The following is a 6,074-nucleotide window of genomic DNA, read 5'->3' as shown; positions in this document are numbered from 1 at the left end:
ACTGCACTGGATGTTGAGAGTTAGCCTGGGCACCTGGGGGCACCAGGAGGAGCTGACAGTCTCTGCTTTCCCTTCAGCTCCTCACCACATTCACCAGAGTCCTACTATGTGCTGGTCAGGAGTTCAGGAGTGCTGACATGAATACAGGTGGGAACGGTCTTGAGTGTAATGGAAGAAACAGATAGTTAAATAATAACTTACTGCTAAGCATATAAAAACATGTTCAACTCCACTAATAAAATCAGAGCAACCAAAACTCAAACAACAAACACTTCTGGTGATCAAAATCCATGACCTGTTTTGTTTGTTTTTAATGTCCACACCCTTTGATCTAGCAGTTTCATTTTAACAAATGTATCATAAGAAAATAAGACAACAAATGTGCAAGGGTGTAAGAGGATCTTCATTGCAAAAATTTTTCTTTGAGGCAAAATTCACATAACATAAAATCAGTTATTTTAAAGTCAATAATTTGGTGGCATTTGGTGTTGCACAACCACCACCTCTGCCTAGTTTCAAAATACTTTTATTACCTCAAAATAAAATCCATGCCCATTAAACAGTTACTCCTCATTTCCCCCTCCGTCCAGACAACAACCAATCGGCTTTCTGTCCTTATGCTTTTGCTTATTTTCGATGTTTCATATAAACGGAATCATACACTGTGCGACTTCTGGTGTCTGGCTTCTTTCACTTAGCATGATGTTTTTGAGTACTGTAGCATGTATCCATACTTCATTCCTTTTTATGGCAGAATAATATCTCACTGTATGCATATGCCACAATTTGTTCATTTGTTCATCTATTGGTAGACATTCGAGTCATTTCCACCTTTTGACTATTATGAAGAGTCCTGCTATGAATACTCATGAACAAGTATTTGAATATCTGTTTTCAATTCTTTTGGGGCATATACCTAGGACTAGAATTGGTGGGTCAAATGGTAATTCTATGTTTAACTTAAGGATCGCCAAACTGTTTTCCACAGTGGCTGCACCGTTTTGCATCCCCATAGCAATATACAAAGGTTCCAATTTCTCCACATCTTCATAGCCTCTTGTTATTTTCTGTTTTATTTTTATTATAGCCATTCAAATAGGAATAAACTGGCAACTCATTGAGGTTTTGATTTGCATTTCCCTAATGACTAATTCAGTGTTTTTATTTGTAAGGAAAAATGAGAATATTCTGAATGTTCAGCATTAAGGGACAGGTTAAACAAATTTTGGAGCATCCATATAATATGACCACTTTAAGGGATCAGGTATGCCAGATTTTTTGGTATGTCTGAAATATGTCATAGTAAAAGATAAAATGGTAGTTGTTTGTGGATTGATATGGAAAACTGTCCATGGCATATAACGAAGTGAGAAAAATCAGGTTACCAGAAAGGACGATTTCATTTGTTAAAAAAAAAATGTCAAGTGGTCATATATGCATAATGCCAGCTCCCTAGGGTCAGGGATTATTGTCTACTTTGTCCACAGATATAACCCCAGTGCCTGGCACTCTGCATGGTACATAGCAGGTAGTCAATATATATTTATGGACAAAATGAAAAAAAGTCTGGTGACATAAACACCAAACTGCTAATAGTGGTGTTTGCTGAGGTATGGTGTTATGAAGGAACCATTTTCTTATTGTTTGAATGTTTTCCTTGAGGCATCTAGTGCAAAAAAAAAAAAAAAAGTCTTTCCATTACTCTCTCTCACCAAGTAAGAAAGGCACTGTGGGCCGGCTGAGGGAGGAAAGCATTAGGGCTCTTTCCACCAGAGGTAAACAGAGGCTTTTCAGCCACTTTGGAGCTGAGCCTCAGCAGGCTCACTTCGGTTATCCCAGTGGCTACAGCTATCTTTTTAAAATGCAAATCTGATCAAGCCACTCTTTGGCTTAAAAGTCTCTGATGGCTTCTTACCTGGAGGATCAAGTCTCACCTCCTCTAGCTGGCACAGAGGCCCTTTGTGACTGGCCCCTGCTATTTTCCTTCTTGTCATTGACTAATATATATCTCAGTTTTTTCTTATGGAAATTTAAAAGCACATAAAGGTAGAGAGAATAGTATATCCAACCTCCATGTGTCCATCAAACATGAAGCTTCAACACTGATCAACATTTTTCACATTTTGTTTCATTTATCTCAACCGACTATCTGCTGCCACACACCCATACACTTGCCCCTTCTGGAGTAATTTTAAAGAAACCCCAGATATATTATTTCACCTGTAAATACTTCACTTTGTATCTTTAACAGTTGAGGACTTAGATAAATATATAACTACCATGCTGTTATCATACTTAACAAAATTATCAATAATTTTTTAACATCACCTAGTCTCTGTCCAAATTTCCCCTGTTGTCTGAAAAACATCTTTTCACAGTTGATTTACTTGAATAGTCTAATATTCTGTGTTCTAGCAGCACTGAACTGCTTGTCACTTCCCTAAATTTCATGTGCCTTTGCCTGAAATGTCTGCCCCTGATGCCTGCTCCAAGATCAGCTTAAATATTGTAGCCTTCATGATTGCCCCAGTCTAGATTGCCTGTCCCATTTCTGTGTCTTATAATACCCAGAATGTGAAACATTGCTTTGTCTCACTGTGTATTTTCACCATCACGTAGGTATGTATGGAGAATTACAGGTGCCAGGTACCATGCCCAGCACTGGGGTACAGCAATGAAACTGCCAAAGTTCCCACCCTCCGAGGGCGTGTGTGTGTGTGTGTGTGTATATATGTGTAGGAATAAAAAAGAATAAGATAATGGTAAACGGTATGAAAATCAGTGGTATTTTGGAACAAAGAGAGCAAAGTGGCTACTTTAGATGGCATGGCTAAAAGGAGCCAGTCTGGGGAAGATCTGAGCATTGCAGGTGAAAGTACTAGCCTGTGCAGAGACCCTAAGGTGAGGGTCTTGGATGGTCCCCATCTTCAAAGGCACTATTCATGTCTGTCTTTACATTTGCAGCTCTCAAAACCTTTGGTAGGTAGCTTTCAAAACCCTGTTGAGTATTGAGAATCTAGTAATAGCTATGTCTCTTTGCCCCAGAACAATGTACCAATGCACCAATGCACAACCACATTAATTTGCATTCTCTTCCCCTAATTCCTGAAGCCAGAGAATGTCAGGAAGATTCTTTGCCTTTGCATTTAGGGCAGGAACAGTGTCTGATAATTGACATCTAATATGTATGCTAAATGTGCTTTCTTCCATGATCTCTTTGATCCCTCAAAATCAGCCAATAAGGTAGTACAGGGAGTATCTGCATTTGATGGATGAGGGGACTAAGACTCACAGAGAGCGTTTCTTGGCCAAAGTCACACAGCTAGTGAGTAACAAGGAGGGGAGTCAAACTCAGGCAGGTTGAGGCCAAAGTGCATATGCGCTGCTAGACAGCTTGGAGCCCAGCACTGAGCAGGTTTGGGGACTCGTCCTTTGCCAAGGTTGGGGAGGAAGAGCTGCTGGAGTTTTCCATGCAGGGGCTTAGAGATATCAAAACCTGATTAGCCTTGATGGCTGTTTGCTTTTCTTCTTTCTCTTCCCTCTTTTTGTCCCCCTCTTCTTTCTCCTCATTCCTTTTTTGTTGAATCACAATATTTGATTTTCTTATAAAGAAGTTTTTCTGCCTTAGAAAGAGTCTTTTAAATATAGAATTGGAAATATACCCCTCTTTCTGTGACAGCTCACAATGAAGGTAGCAGAGGCAGATCCACCCCCTTGCCCCCCAAATGGAAACTGGCTTGGGATTTTTCCATTGGCTTAAAAAAAAAAAAAAAATATATATATATATTTACTTTTGTGGGGGGGGGGAACCAGGTAGTACATTCACATGATTCATAAATCAAAAGATACAAAAAGGAACATAGTGCAAACCCCCCCTTACTCCTCTGCCACCTGGTTTTCCTGCCTGAGGTGCAGGAAACTGAGGTGCCCCAGTTTCTTGTGTCTCTTTCCAGAGGTGTTTTATGCAAATAAAGGCATATCCTATATATATATATATATATATATATACATATACATATATATATATATATACTTTTTAAAGGGTTATTTTCTAAACCTTGAGTTGTGAACACAGCCTAAAGCTCTCTTTTGGTCTCTCTGGCCTCTCTATGTTCCTTGGTGAGAGATAGTGAAGGCCTGTGGGGCTCCTGGGAGCCCTGGGTTTTCCTCAGAGGTTGGTCTTTCGAGGCTCATTTTTCTGGCAGGCCCTCCTGCACACAAGACTTTAGATTCTTTTCAAAGTCCTTTCATCTAAGATAATTCATCAAGCACTCACAATAGCCCATGAAGTGCGGGAATTATTCGCCCCACTTTACAGGGATAAGGAAACAGACCCAGAAAGGTCGAGTAACTTGCTGAAAAGCACACAAGTACTTACTGTTGTTGATGTGAGGGGAGGGTTGCAGAGCAGCATGAGGCTTGGTCCAGCTTGGACTTTGGAAGCAAGAAGAAAGTTGTTTACTCCAAAGTCACAGTTTAAAAATATTTTAGTGGCACTCAGTGTGGGGTTGAGGGGGAGGGAACGATGGGGAAGTAAGGAACTTGCAGTTCCAGCTGGGATGGCTTCCTAGCTCTGCCACTGACAAGGGGCAAGTTACTTCACAGTTTGTGGCCTCAGTTTGCTAATCTGTAGAGTAGAGATGATAATACCCACCCAGCAGGGTGGATAGTGACATAGTATAAATAAAAGTGATTTGTAAAATGAGGTATATTCTAAGCCTTGCTTTGCATTATTACTATAGTTATGATGGCTGGTCCTTTCGGGAAAAAGGCGGATGTTTCCTGAAGGGAAGGTAGGCTCAGACTGGGTACAAAGTTGCCCTTCCCTCAAGCCACCTTATCTAAAAAGACCCTCTCTGGCTGAGTGAATTGTAGATCAGGAGCCCTCTAGCCGGACCAGTCTTCCTTGCCAGCTCAGAACCTCCTGGGCTGTTAGAATAGCTCTGGGGCCTAAGCACAAACTCTTCCTCAGTGGATGTCTTGAATTTACTTTGATCTGTAACTTTACTTGCAGATCAATTCTTTTTATAAAGAGTTTGTATATTTATTTTTCCTATTACAAAACTAGATCATGCTTATTAAGAAAACTGGGAAAATATTGAAAAGTAGAAGAAACCAAAATTAAACCATCCTTATATCTTCTTCCTCCACAGAAGCCTACCTCAGTTAATATCTTGGTATATTTCCTTTCAGTCTTTTTTCCTCTAGGCACTTAAGATAATTCTTAGCAAAGAAATACTTTTTTCTTTTTTAAAACAGCTTTACTGAGCGTGTAATGGATAGACAAAAAGTTGCACATATTTAATGTGTATAATTTGATGAGGTTAGACTGAGCGGAATAACTCAATCTGTCTTGTTTGTTTTGAGAATACTTTTGTTTGGTATTTTAATTGTAAAAAGTGGAAAATGATTCCTAGTTCCATCTATGAGATTTTTTTGCCTAACATTTTAACAAGAATGGAATGAAGAGGAATCCTGAAGGCCATTGAGGTGGTGCCATCTCTCAGAACAGGCCTGGCCTAGGTTCAGCAGCTCACTCGGGCTCAGCCAGCAGAGCCGGTGCTGCTGAGAGGGTAGCCCTGGCTGCCCAGTGGGAAAGGGCTCCTTCTGGTTCAGGCCCATTCCTCTTGAAAGGAAAATGAAGCACTACTATTCACCACTTTGCCCTGTGGTTGTGTCTTGTGGCTGAGTCCTTCACAGGAATTTGGGTGATGACTTTGGAAGGTGGTTCCCTTGGAAGGATTTGGATATCAGACCCAGCAAGCTTTTGAAAGGACAAACCTTGGCGGGTGGTTCTTCACAGGCTGGGAATTCAGAGTTTTTATTTGTCTTTCTTGGCTTCCCCCACACCCCCACCTGCCCCATTCAGTACCTCCTCCCTCTTCTATTTTTTAAAATCTTACATTTTGGTATAAGTAAAATTATCCTTAAGCTGAGTGTATAATTAGAATTGTGGGCATTTGAAGTGACTTGTATTCCTAGCTGTCCAGGTACCCCAATGCTGTAAGCTTGGCTATTCCCATCCCAGGGAGGCCTAGCGTGCTGTAGTCCATGGGTCGCAAAGACTTGGACAT

The sequence above is a fragment of the Bos taurus genome, chromosome X (genome assembly GCF_002263795.3).
Source record: "Bos taurus isolate L1 Dominette 01449 registration number 42190680 breed Hereford chromosome X, ARS-UCD2.0, whole genome shotgun sequence".
NCBI lineage: Eukaryota > Metazoa > Chordata > Mammalia > Artiodactyla > Bovidae > Bos > Bos taurus.
The sequence above is the reverse complement of the archived record's forward strand: the minus strand, read 5'-3'. Positions refer to the sequence as shown.